Here is a 13,857-nt window from a genome sequence, read left to right as displayed (position 1 = left end):
ACTAATTTCGACGCCATTACTTTTATACAATAACTGTCACGAGATGCAAAATAACGTACAAAATGGTTCCCGTTTATTGAATGTTGGGTGTAGATTGGGGAACGACTGTACGAACCAGAATTCGTAGTGTTGTATCTCCCCAGGAGCAATCACTGAGTCATGTCTTCACTAAGATGGTTTGATGTAGTCCTTTTTTTCCCTGCTAGTTGAGGGTTGTCCGTGTCATAACGGTAACCTTAACATCTGCACCCCTATCAACCAACTGCCTGCATCCACAGTTAGCAATGGAGACGGGGCAGTGATAACATACTAGTCATGTATGCGGGAGGGTTGCGGGTTACATCCTACCATTCTAAAATTCTAAATGACTTTCGGCGAATATCTTCCTTCGAAAGAGCACGGCTTAAAATCTTCTCTCTCCGGCCGCTTTCCGATCTTGTGCTGCGCGTCTGACTTCGTTCTTGTTACTTCAACTATCTTTCCGACTAAAGGATTCGCAGCGACTCACGTAATGCCTGTCCAACTATTCTCTCGTCATTTCATTATGTCCATTACACGCTTCTTTCTGCTGATAGTTTTTGCAGACAGTTTCGTTACACACTCGATTAATCCATATGATGGACAGTCAGCTGACTAGCAATACAGTTTCAAAACCTCGTTTGGCTCTATTTGTCTCGCTTAATGAACATGTTTCTCACTCACGAAGAAATGTGCTCCAGATTGGCCACTCGGGAGGACGACGGTTCAATCCCGCGTCCGGCCATCTTGATTTAGGTTTTCCGTGATTCCCCTAAATCACTCCAGGCCAATGCCGGGATGGTTCACCTCAAAGGGCACGGCCGACTTCCTTCCCCATCCTTCCCTATTCCGATGAGACCGATGACCTCGCTGTGTGGTCTCCTTCCCCCCCCCCCCCCCCCCCAAAAAAAAACCCAAAATCCAGATTGGCTCCTCATGTGTGTCTTGATAACTTATGATTTCAACACCGGCATTCGGTGAAGCAAAACGTGGACCAACACATTTTGTAACTTAGTATTACTAGTTTATCTATGCTATATGGGTTTTGGGTTAGTCGCACATTATATAGCGTGCAGCGTAACTGACAAAGACATCAGGGATAAGAGGGAAAACTGTGGAGAACTGACATTCTTTTACTGGTGCTAAAGATGGGTTTTGGATATCAGCAAATACATTTTTTAAATCCAGTTTACACTGCACAATTCTCGCTACTATACCTTTCTTAAAGTTTCCCTTAGCAGTTATATTACCGAGAAAGTAAAATTCCTCCAATTCTTGGTGTCTTAACAAAATTTATCGTTTAGCAATCAAGCGTGCCCAAGCTGTTGCGCACATCGTTATTTGACTCTTCTTTGTGCGAAAATTGCCATCGGCTACCAATCTTTCCATTTCATTAAGCATTAAGTTCCTCTAAGGATTCTGGAAGCAAAGTGTATTATACTCAGCTCGTGACAAAAAGCTGCAACATAAAGGTAATAACTTCCTTCCTTACCCCCCCACAGTACACAAATATGAGTGGTGACAACGAACAACTGAGGTTTAAACCTTTCATGAATTCGGACTCCTGAACAGTATCGTCAGAGCTGATTACTAGTCTGCTTCCTATAAAGAGAATAGAATACTAAACTGACAGTTGCGATTTACAGTTCCAAGATCGGTTAGACGCTTCTCTCCAAGCTAATATAGTGTGCAAACCCCTTCATCTCTACATAACCACTTTAAACTCTTGAAGCCTCAGTATATATCCTAACAACCGGGCACTCCTGTATTCTCTCCATAACTTCTTTATTGGATCTAATTTTCAACATCTTAAATTTTTCTCTAAACCGTTCGTAGCCGTTGACCAAATGGTTTACGAACAGAAAACATTTTATTCCGTTCCATGTTATCGAATCCCATTGATCTACAAGTGACATGTTTCTTTCCTCGTTTTCACTAAACCAGCTTTGATCTACTAGTCCCAAGGCTAAAGCTACTCCAGTGTCTAGATTAGTGTACCGCCTCTTGCTGCCATACTTCGATAAAGTTGGCTTGCGTTTTTGGCGCTTGAGATGACAGCCTGATTATGTGATAAAATTCGCATCATCGCTCTTCACTTAACTGGAAACGTATTAATCTTGTTTAAAATCTTGTGGAACTTCCCTAATTTCATAAATTTCTTTCACTGCGTAGTGAAATACTTTTCTTTTCACTTGCGCAGGGTAAAGTTCTTTCTTCTCCCTTACGCACCTGCCGGCAAAAGCTTTTCTGTCATTTTGTCAAGAAATGAACATCTGTTCGTTCAGAGATCGAGAAAAGCGTTTTGGAATTCGGAGTATGATGGATTCTCGTCTTCTTGCACTTTCTCGTTTTTCACTTAACTTCGTAACAATATATATTTCTCTCCAGTGAGTGGATGGAACAAAGTTGGCTTACGGTACATACGACAGAAAATAACAATTCCATACACGTTATGAACTAAAGTAAGTTACTGCGTCTTGGAAAGCGTTCAAAATTTAGGTACAGAAGTCTTTCCTGCTACAGGTGTCACAACATGAGTAAAGCCGTAAACAAATAAAATTTTTAACGTGAAGAGGCGTGGTGGAAAGGTAAGGGTGACCCAAAGGATGAGAGAGATTTATTGAATTAAATGCTCAAGTTGACTGTAAAATTTCTTAGTGAACTAACAGGTGCGTTAATACAGTGGAAAAAATATTACAATTATTTTAATTAACACTTGAAGATTGGTTACTTAGGGGCACCGTGTGTAACATAAGTTAAACATGGAATTCATTAGCAGGGTGATAATATTAGTTCAGTTAAGCAAAAGCCATTCAGTTACGGCAAAAATAAGGAACCACTGTAAAATAAGAGCGTCCCCACGGGTTGAGAACTGGGACGGCACTCCACAAGCATAGCCGCAGTTCCTGTAATGATAAACTTTCACTTCGTTTTGTCAATATCCCACAGACAAGTAAGAAGGTAAGTTTTGATAAAAATTTTCATTATTTAGCGCGGACAGAACACCTCAAAAGAGGTATACGTAATGTACATGTAACAGGCATAATACAGAATTGAATCACGCTTCGCACACTGTTATATTTGTGGGGCTGCTGCATTAAAAGTTATTTAATGAAACGCCTTAAGAAATGTTCGTTCAAGGATGCCAATGAAAGAATGTGGAAGCATACTAGATCAGCGTTCTAGGTTTTCATCGCGGTCAAGTTGCGTATAGTCCGTGAATAATTTATCTTCGCAAACAGAGGATTTAAAAAGTTAATCTCATTTAAACGTAGTATTTTTATACTTTCATAACTTTTTGAATTGTCAAATGAGCGCAGTGTGAAACTGGAATGTTACAGTGTTAGTTGAGACATTGGATATTAGGAAGCAACTATAGAAACATCGTTGTTTCAGTGATGCGTTTTGATGTTCCCTCGGCTTCAATGCTAAAGTTAGTGGCAGGAGTCCATTTTTGCTAAGAAATCGTTAGGATTTTTGAGGTAAATTCAACCAACAGATCTGAGCATCCGAATTTAATTTCGAGTTACCACTGATGGCCTAGATTAAACAAGTTATTCCAAGTTTCTCATTTTAGCAGTACAGTGACACAATAAGAAAACTGGGTGTAGTTTGCTCTGAAGCCAGTGGGCTACATCTCGCATAATCTCGTAAGCTCTGTCGTAATAAACACACTGTGGTCAACATTCACATTCATCGTTCTTAATTTCTAAATTTTAAAAATCCTTGACATTTCCTTCACGTAGATCAACATTCACATTCATCGTTCTTAATTTCTAAATTTTAAAAATCCTTGACATTTCCTTCACGTAGAATACAACACTGACGCCACGACCATAAGGCTGGGAGCACAGTAATAAAATACCAAAATAGTTCTGTTCTCCCTACACAATGAAACAATATACACATTTTTATACATGGGTAAGTACGCAAGGGTGTATAGTGATATCGATTAAAAGATAATTTACAGTGAATTCTCTTACTGAAGAAGCCAATATAAAAATTACACTGCTTCACTACTCAATATCTTTGAAAAGGTTATTACGTTAATTCCATTAAGCTTCTTATAAAATTTTAAAATTGCTATTGCTATACGTTAACACCGCGAAGTTAATTACTGTTAGCTGCAATGTAATTTAGTGTAATATAAGTAATGTCAGATTTTCTGGGTGGTTTGATGCGGCCAACCGCGTGTCAGTTTCTCCACATCAGAGCAGCAACTAAACCAGTGCGGGTTCGAGAACATTTCTCACACAAGCGACTTACCACTTGACGTTACGGCTTTCTACCTTCACCCTCGAACGCTTTCACCCGAGTTAGTTTTTTCTACTAATTGTGATACGCATCACACAGAAATCCTGCTATCTCGTGCCTGTCTCAGCATGGCGCTGCACAGAAGCCTTACAGGTATGACGCCTCTGGCTCTCCACCCCAGGCAAATTATGTAACATGAAAAGAACTTAAAAAACTCCTAATATTCATAAAAGATTCAAAGGGAATGTATTAGTGAGGAACTTAAGTTCCCTTCTCAAGCTGGCGAGGATCCCCCTCCCCTGCCGCATATAATTCAGTTTCGTTTACCTTTTTCCAGTTTTTATGAAAAATGGCTCATCTTCCGAAGGCATCTATCTTGACAAAACTATTTTTAGTGAAATTTTTCTCTTAGATCTCATTTACATGTTTTAAACAAAGTAAGCAGGTTTCGAGATGTTCTACCTGGGCGATTAAAAATCCATTGGCATATGGTTTTGGGGTATGACAGTTAAGAATTAATTTGGGATGTATTTATAATACATTTACTCCACGTTCACAACATAAATCCAATATTAGTTCAACAAATAAGCTCTTTATACGAAGGCATTCTGAAAAATAACGCCTTTGATTTTTTTATGCGAAACCTTTGAAAGAGTTTTAAATAAAACAAACGTTATTAAGAATCTGCATCTTTATTCTTCCCGTACACATTATTTCTCAGCGTAGTCACCCTGACGACGAAATCATTTCTCCCAGTGAAGTTCTCGAAGATATTCTTCTAGTTTTCAGAACAGATGGATATCGGATGGGGATAGGTCGGGAATGTATAGAGGATGGACGATGACAGTGATCCCAAAGGGTCGGGTTGCTGCAGATGTCTCAAGCTCTCGTGTGTGGTCAGGGTTTACCATTCTGAAGGCAAGAGGACTCCATGTATGGACGAAATGGTCGAATTCGAAACTCCATTACAGCACGCTGTGTCTCATGCAATTAGTTTCGTCATACACCATGTTACACGCTCCATTTCGGAGTCCTCTAGAGGCAGAAGATTGCAAATACGTGGACATGAAGACTAAAGATGTACAATGTTAGTAACATTTGTTTTGTTTAAAAATGTTTTAAGTTTTCACATAAAAAATTCGGAGGCACGCCCTCGTAAATATTTACAGAAAAAAAAATCGCCCAAATCTTCAGTCAAATGACGGAGAGTCACGTTATTGGAGATTTGCCATCGACAGATTCTGCACGTTTTTGTGCGAAGTCAGCCTTCACACATACAAGCATTTTTTTTCCGCAGCCTTCAATGCAGCCGCATGAAATCAAGTACTAATTTATCTGGAGTTGGTGGTCGTTTCACATGGACTAGGAAAGGGGATGAGTTTCAGAGTTAAAGAATGCGCTTTTGAATTTTTTTCTTTCAGCATCTAAGTCACACTAGTCAACATGTATGAAAGTTTTCTTTTTTTAATGAGTGGATTAGACGAAGACGATCTTAAACTTCTGTAGTGTTGGCAGAAGAGCCAACACTGTTTTTCTAGAGGAGGCCGAAATGCACGCGTTTAATTACACGCTGACTGGCGTGAGGTCTGGAACAGGACAATATCTTGAGAACTGCAAATAAAGTACGTAGTTGATACAATACTTAACTTTAATCCACAATTGTAGAACATCGCTCTTGATGATACATGCTTCACATAATAAATATCAATTGAATACGGCGCCTTGCTAGGTCGTAGCAAATGTAGCTGAAGGGTGGCGCTCGGTCTATCACTGACAGTGGCGACACGCGGGTCCGACGTATACTAATGGATCGCGGCCGATTTAAAGGCTACCAACTAGCAAGTGTGGTGTCTGGCGGTGACACCACAACTTCTATATCTACTTCTGCAGCTTTCAGGTTAATAATTTTCTTCACATTACGTTGCTTAATATGTCCGTGTCGACATGCCTTATGCACTTCAATGATGTCAAAGTTCTCTGGGAAAATATGAGCCTCATCCTTCAGTTCAATGCTCACACGTACCGAAGTTCCAACCCTTTCGTCACTTTCGATGTTTCCCTTCCAAAATAGATTGACCCGCAAATAAACAGGTGGTAAAAAAGAAGTGTGTGAAGAAACACTATATAGCCCAACAAACCTACTTGCCCCGCGTGGATTTGAAAAGTTTACATATGAACTCAACTAAAATGAGCACACATAGGGGAAAACGGCAGCAACAGTGGTAGGTGGACGGAGATTAAATAGAAAGGGAACTTCTGATTTTCATTGTTGTGTACATAACCCTGATTCCAACGACACTGAACTCACAAGAAAATTTATCAGAGTGAAAAAATTCGAAACATTTTCGTATAATTAATTACTAATGTCATTTACACAATTGACGGAGCAACAATAGCTCCAAAAATTACGCAATAACAGAATTCTACTTCAACTCGTTATATCTCTAAACCTTTTCGTGCGGCTTAAAATATGTCAAGAGCTTTTCTATGTAGAATTTTACGAGTAATTTTTTTTATCTGCAGTTCCCTTCTGAAAATGAAACTTTTCCCCCTATGGGAGAGGGACTGCCAAATTTCTTACTACTATGTCCCAAGAGTATTTTACAGAAGTTTTAAAAAATTTATGAAGCGTTTCCCCCATTTTTTCACTAATTTGTATGAGTTACCCTTCTTTGTATGAGTTACCCTTCTTTGTTCTAAGCGTCAAACCGCTGGGGTACCCCTCTCAGATTTGCTCCTCAAGGGGCAGCTACCGTCGCTTGGGTCCTAACCCGGTGCTAACTACACCCGAAGTCCTTAAATTCATTGTTTGCATTTTAACACATTAAATTTCGAATTAATTACTTTCGAAATTCTTATTTTATATGACTACGCTGTATTAATCACATTCGGTACAAACACAGCCTAAGAATAACTGTACATACTGATATTATGACCGTCCTACAACATTGGAACCTAACAGTATCGCTATAGCTAATTAACCTGAATTCAAGTTTGAGGTGCTTATTTCTTATGATCTGACAGAAAGCAGTTCATACATAGTGTCGCACAGCATTTAATACAAAGTTTTTTTGTTTTCCTTTCCATTCAACTATTTTATTTTTATTTTTCTTTGGTTTTTTGTTCAGTTATGTCAAATTCCATCAAATATAATGTCCGTTATCACTCTCCACTGACTAGGAGATGTCAATGGACGTTCAATTTTTTTTCTTCCAATATCCAGTTTCAGGTATGTAATCGTAACAACACATCTGAAAACAAGTCCGGCGCACTTTTCCTTTTACTAGGCTGCAGAGAATCCAAGCGTTTACGAAAGTCGTTTGCAGCATATGTGCAAATAGGGCATTATACCATTTTTTCCCTCTCTGATTACTGTTGCACATTTCCCCACGAACTAATTATGGTGGTCATCTTCTCCCTTGGGCGCGATATATATGTCTCCAAAAGAGTTGATTGTTGCACTTGTCTTATTTCCTTATCTACCAGACTTGGTAGCTGCTCCTGAAGGTTCAAATTCTTTAAAATTTGTACCAATTGTATCACACCTGTTGTCGTGCCATCTAACTTACCATAATTCACCATTACTGTTGAACTAGTTGTCATATCACGAGCTGTCTTCCTCAATTCCTTAGTGTTCTGGAATGGACAGTAGCTATCTCGATTCTCTCTGACAAGCCCCGTTGAACGATAACCCATCTTTCTGAGATAAATCAGAAGATATCAACGGGTGAAGAAATTATCAAATCACAGACGGTTATTTTGCTTCTTGAAGGCAATACAGCATGTTCAGTAGTGTTGTTGATGCCAACAGAAGGTAATCGCTTTAAGTATCTGCTGGCTCTTTTCCACAATATAAATCAAACTTGAAGAACCGTGCTCCACAGAGAGACCACAACTTGTAGCCAAGTTGGATGATGATGATAGCACAACACCCTGTCCCTGGGTGGAGAAAATTCCCTGACCCAACCGGGACTCTAACCCGGGCCCAGAGGATTGATAATCCGTCAAGCTGACCATTCAGCTACCGGGGGGCAGACTATTATTTCTTATTCTTTTCACTACTCCAGCATGCTTTACTTATTACTATGAACACAACCATAATTTAGCCGCATTTAGGGAAAACCTGGATTTTCCAGGCAAGAAAACAGTTCCCCGACGGACCGAAAAAGGAAACCCAGAGCTACCATTCACAATAGCTACCAGTACTAGCCGACGGGGACGCTCCTGAAACATGTCACGGCTTCACGTATTATATCAAGGCACAGAAGTACTCCTATCATACTGATGGATACCGAGCCGTGTGGGATTTCGGGGAAATGAGCGACCTGACATTTCAGCAAAAGACCCGTGCAACAAAAATAATGTACTGATCCGTGCTTTTTCATGTAGTGCTATTAGTTCGTACTCAAGAGAAATGTTTGTTAGTGGGAGAATGCTTGGCTAGAAATACAATAATTAAGTCTTATGAAGCCTACCACGACGAATATCGTTCGAGTTACGCAAAAGAAATGAAGTGTGTTCAAAGTGACAGGATACAAGGCTGTGCTACTTAGGTATCTCGTCTGGCGAGAAGATTTAACAGTGTGCTGTGCTTTACACACTTTTACTTGATTGCATTTAATATTCGAAGGGGACAGCCACCTTTTTAACTTTTTCCTCTGTTTTCAAGAACAATGGAAAGATTGTGGATATGGTTTTAAGGTTCACCGTCTTCTCCGGACTCTTGCCTTATTCTTCGCTGAAAGTCCTGTAATGAACCACATCCTACTGTATTCTGTGATGTCATCCCCAATTACGTGAAATAGTTCTAAAATTTTTACGACACCATTCTTTTTCAATATGTAATGTATTTTTGAACCTGGGCTAGGGTTTCTGTCAAACAGTGTTTACATCAATGTATAGAACCGATAACCAACATTTTCTTCTACTCACAGGGGCTGCTGGCTTTTCCCCTATTTTTATTAACGGTCAGTCAGTCTCGAGTACTGGGGATAACCTTCACTTCCTCAATTACTTCCAGTTTCATTTAGCATGTTACTTCGTACCTACATTACGCCTGTGATTAAACGCAAGGAACGAGAATGAACGTCCATGCAGACATGAACGCTTCCATTTTTTATTTTTATTACCAATTTTAATATTTAGATTTGTTCTACAGTGAAGTCACTAATAGGTGTCGCTAGATGATTAATTGGCAAGAAACTATTCTAATAAGCATTATGTTCTTTTCAATCATGCTGACAGTCATATCACTAAGCACCCTGGAATGAATATCATCCTAATATTACTCGTATAATCTTACTCAAATCTGGACAAAGGAGGATGCATTTTATTCCAAGAAAGCTGCTACTCGGGTAGCAGATCATGTGTTACGAGCAAGTGCTTTAAACACAAAGGAACCCGTCAGTACTCCGATCATGAATTACGTTCCGTAAGCGGAGACTGTAGATTGGTCTCATTAATCACAGGTGAGAACACTGGTTCTGGCAGATCGGAAAGACATATTGCTGCTAGATTACTTAACCGCCGGAATACCTTTGAGTTCCACGGCTGTCCCGCTTTATTAGAGATAGCAATGACCACTCGGTGCTATTAACAGAAAGCGGGCTGAAACTAGAAGTGAATCAACAACCAAGTCTTAAGTTAAAATCTGCGTATGTATCGCAAGGAGATGCTATATGCACATGGTGCCAGCGTATCAAGTGAGATGATTACAGATTCCGAACGTGAAGTAATCTGAGATAAAGACAAAAATAGGATCAAATGTGGTAATCTGATGCTTTTATAGATGGTTTCCTTCAGGTGCTATAGTGTCAGGACGCTTTAGAGAGAACCGTGAATACTTAGTCAGTAAATTTCGGATTACGATATTGTAATAACATCAATTCGTCTCCCACGGAATAAGACACTCGCAGGATTAAAGCCGCTGCCAGGAACAGGGATTTATGCAAAAATGTTCAACATTTTCTCCACAAATTACTGCGAGGGGTTAAAGAATTGGTTCTTGAGGGTAATGTTGTAAATTTTCTCTAGTAACTAGCGCAACTGCTGCGGAACATTTGAGCAGAGGTCGGGGAGGGACAAAAAGCGGACATTTTATTAGTGTTTACAGGATTTAATTGTACTTGAAAAGTAGAACAATATTCCTGCTTAGCAAATGTTCGAGTAAATGTATTGCAGATTATCGGAACATTGATTTCTGGAGAGGAAAATGTGAAGAACCAGTGGGTAAAACTCCATAGCACGTTACTAAACGCCTTAGATCTGTAGACGCTGTGACGTTACCCAATGGTTTTCTGCTGAGTAGTTGCTCTGTAACGAGTAATCCATATGAGCAACAAATTGCGAATTTCCCTGGTGTTGTTTGCCTGGTGTTGCTCGTACTTCAGGTAGTTGGGCTGTGCACGGCTCTGTTTTGAAAAGAATGGCTCGGTGTAGTAGTGGGCAGAGCTGTGCATGTATGGTTTCGTGCCCAGCTGCTAATCCGCTACAAATTATAACCTGACGCTGTGGTCCTACCGTCGAACTGTCTGTGCATTGGCTGGCATTGCGGAATTATAACATAAATATAAAACTTCCTGGCAGATTAAAACTGTGTGCTGGACTGTGACTCGCACTCTGGACCATTACCTCTAGCGGACCATTCTTTTCATTTTCTTCGTTGTTGTCCGTTGTATTTGTTCGTAGCGGACGTAACAAGACATCCATTGAAGTTCGTTGTTGATTTTCACTCAGTTCTTTTAACACAGAGGCTAACCAGGTCTGTGACCGAACACACTGAGCTACCGTGCCGGCATACGACTGAGCTACCCAAGCACGATGTGCAACCCGTCCTCACAGCATGAATTCTGCCAGTATCTCGTCTCCTACCTTACAAACTTCACGGAACTCTTCTGCTATACTTTACTTATTACATCTCTAAACAGATATAGTAAAGAAAAATGAATATTTAATAAACAAAATTCTAATGCCTGCAACTGATGCAGACGACAGAGAATTATGTTGAATATATGTTCAAGAGTGTAGAACTCAAATAAAGAGTGATTCTCCGATAATTAACAGAAATACCGTTACTAAATGCAATAAAGTTGCGTCCAGAACGTTACGAGAATGGCATCAGAATCCTCTAGCTAAATCATTATCCAAAACGCTCGAAAACTAAGTCCCTTTCGTGATCACAATACACGAAACATTAACCAGATCAAAATGGTTTAGAATTCAACATGATGAGTTACAAATTAAAACAAGCGAGGTAACTAGTAGAAACATGTACTGTCTAATCGCGATTCCGTAATGCAGTCGAAGAAAGATTATCGTTGTGGTTGTACAGCGTTCAGAATCTATCACCCACATCATCAAATAACACTAGCTATCACAGGCAGGTTTGTCTTCAAGTATCAACGAAAAATGGTGTACTTAACGATAAAGCGAAAAAGTGCCCGTCGTTGCTGCCTTGAGCACACAAACAGGAAAAAAATATCCGTCTCCACTTCACTCCAGCGGTATTCCTCCATTGCTTACCTTTCCATTGGCTGAAGGCCCTCCCCATCAAAATACGTCGTTCTTAAGTTCTACAAACACGCCTTCCTTCCCATTGGCTGAACGCCCAACTCATCAAAAATATATCTTTCTTTTCTGTAGACTTGGTTTGACGCCACTTTTCGGACTAAACTGATGTATTACAACAATATTTAAATAAAGAACTGTTATAAAAATCCGATCACGCTAAAACCCGATACAATATAGATAAATGTTTGTTCATAAATAAATAAATAAGCCAGTTTAATGCACAAGTGTACTCATGTTAGATGACAACAGATTATCGATAAACATCGTTTAAACAATTATTTGAGCCTGCTTCAGAACGGCGTCTTTTGAACCTTGTTCTCAGAAGTGGTGTCGGGGAACAAACGCGATTAACCACCTCTTAAATCATCATATTGTATTGGCAATTGTAATAGTTAAATAAATACCTGGTAAAATATTAACATTCCTGAAATACACAAATATGGCAAGATACGAGGTATTCATGCTGCATTCATTTGCTTGTTATTGAGGAGAATAGGGAAGAGAACTGTGGCGAAAAACACAGTGACGACAGCTACAAAAGTCGTTGGGGAACAAAATGTTGCGTTTGCGAACCATGTCAGCACCCAAACATTATGAAGGGATCTCCATAAACTAGTAATTGCAGGGCGACCTGCGATTCAAAAACCACTCAGCAGAGCTGGAAATGCCTGTAACAAGAAAACTTGGTGCCGAAGGCAGAAAACGAGGACTATGGAAAATGGAAGAAAGTCATCTGGTCGGATCAATATTTTTTCACTGTGTTTCCAACTTCTGGACGAGTTCACATCCCAAGAGTTAAACATGGAGGGGATTTGGTGACAATTTGTACAGCCATATTGCGGTATTCCAGAGGCCCCATTGTTGTTCTGCAATGTCTCTTTCCAAGTCTATTGGCTCCAATAGCAGACACCAAGTAAGAAACCAACGACAGACTGATAGGGATTCAAGCAGGGGCAAATAGCACTAAGCCAGAGTGGATTACAACATAAAGTTGGCATCCCGGCAATAGCGCACAGCAACAGGAAGTTTTATGAAACGTGGACACCAAGTTAAATTCTTTTTCGTTGAACAGGGGCTGTTTCAGGTGATAACTCGTACAGTAATCTTCCTTTCCTCGCGTACCGTAATTCCACGATTCCTTCGCCCGATGAACAGCCTCCCACTTCGCCCTAAAGTCTGAACGCTTGCAGAGGCATAGCACCGGCGCTGTGCCCTACGTCACGCGCAACTCTGGAGGCACCCACTCAGCTTGTCCGCTCAGAATAGGTTCAGCGCCTCTGTACAAAGATGGAACTTCTGTTCTTGACCGCCAGACAGACTCGTCTCCACGAACTTTGTGCGCCTATATAGTGAGTTGACTCAGGTCATGGGACACCACTTACTGTCACGTCGCACATCATTTTTACTCCGCGTAATGCAGCAACTCGACGTGACATCGACCCAGCATGTCGTTGCAAGTCCTCTCCAGAAATGAGCCATGTTGCTCTCCATAATTGAGAAAGTGTTGCCTGCGCAGGATTTTGTGCACGAACTGACCTCTCGATTATTTTCCATAAATGATCTATGTGATTCGTTTCGGGCGACCTCGGCAGCCAAGTCATTCGCTCTAATTCTCCACAATCTTCTTCAAACCCATCACGAAAATTTGTGACATGGTGCGTCACTCACAGAAGTTTCTTGTATGACTGAGAAAATTAAGTCCATGAATGATAGCAAATGGTCTCAAAGTAGCCATTGAACATTGAATGGCGATTCATATGACCAGACCACGGTTTCCAGTCGTCGAGGGTCTAACCGTTAGGGCTACGGGCCCTGACGAGGGGCTGCAGGAGACGTCATGCTGCTAGCAAAGGCACTGGCGTCGGTTGCATTAGGCCATAGAAGCCCATTAAGACCAAGTTTCACCGCACTGTCGCAAAGGAATCATTTATCGTACGTCAAACGTTGATATCTGATGTTTTACGCAGTGTAGATCGTCCGTTAGCACTGACACCTCTAGGCAAATGCCACTGCTCT

Source organism: Schistocerca americana, chromosome 2 (genome assembly GCF_021461395.2).
Source record: "Schistocerca americana isolate TAMUIC-IGC-003095 chromosome 2, iqSchAmer2.1, whole genome shotgun sequence".
In the NCBI taxonomy this organism is placed as follows: domain Eukaryota; kingdom Metazoa; phylum Arthropoda; class Insecta; order Orthoptera; family Acrididae; genus Schistocerca; species Schistocerca americana.
This window is presented reverse-complemented; position numbering follows the sequence as displayed.